The sequence below is a fragment of the Otolemur garnettii genome, unplaced genomic scaffold (genome assembly GCF_000181295.1).
Source record: "Otolemur garnettii isolate 467f Iridium unplaced genomic scaffold, OtoGar3 scaffold00133, whole genome shotgun sequence".
Lineage (NCBI taxonomy): Eukaryota > Metazoa > Chordata > Mammalia > Primates > Galagidae > Otolemur > Otolemur garnettii.
In genome coordinates, this window is record NW_003852528.1 from 5,171,391 (window position 1) to 5,172,009 (window position 619).

The 619-nt window shown below is 46.7% G+C and overlaps 1 protein-coding gene across 4 annotated transcripts in view; it reads right to left on the minus strand.

The window, feature by feature from the left end:
* Positions 1–619, minus strand: part of HDLBP (high density lipoprotein binding protein) — a 77,101-nt gene that overhangs the window by 7,676 nt on the left and 68,806 nt on the right. The gene's annotated exons all lie outside the window — the stretch shown is intronic.

Genomic DNA, 619 nt, shown 5'->3' on the forward strand with positions numbered 1-619 from the left:
AAAAAAAAAAAAAAAAAATCTGCAAAAATAAACGTGTATGTGTAAGTGGGGAGGAGATGAGAGAGCAAACAGGTAACCTAGCACAATGGGCAAGAAAGAACACAATTTTCTGCAACTCTTCTTCACAGCGCAATTATGTACAAATAAAAGTTTACAATAACTATTCAAGTATGAAACACAAATAGCATACAGTAGGACTTTCTTATGACATGCTCCCTGGACGTCAAGACAGGTGACATCAAATTCAGCAGGTTTCAGAATCACTGGCTAGATCAGACAGGTACCAACACATGAGAACATGCCCCTCACTCCACTCATACAAAGCCAGGAGAGAGGGGGCTGGCCCTGCACCTCACAGGTCACCTTCCCACAGCCAACCACTCTCTTCTCACTCTCCACTGTCTTCTCTATCACTGGGTTCACAAGCAGAAGCAGTAGGAGGGGTATTTGGAGCTCAACACCTTGATGGTGCCCTCTGGCCAGTCACAGGCAGAAGCTGACCTAGCCCTACAGTAGGCTGTGGAGAGAGGCAGCTGCTCTGGGCAGAGCCTGCAAAGCCTCGTCACACATTCGTTGCAAATAACGTCATGAGAACTACTGATCTCAGTGAGGGGGTTCC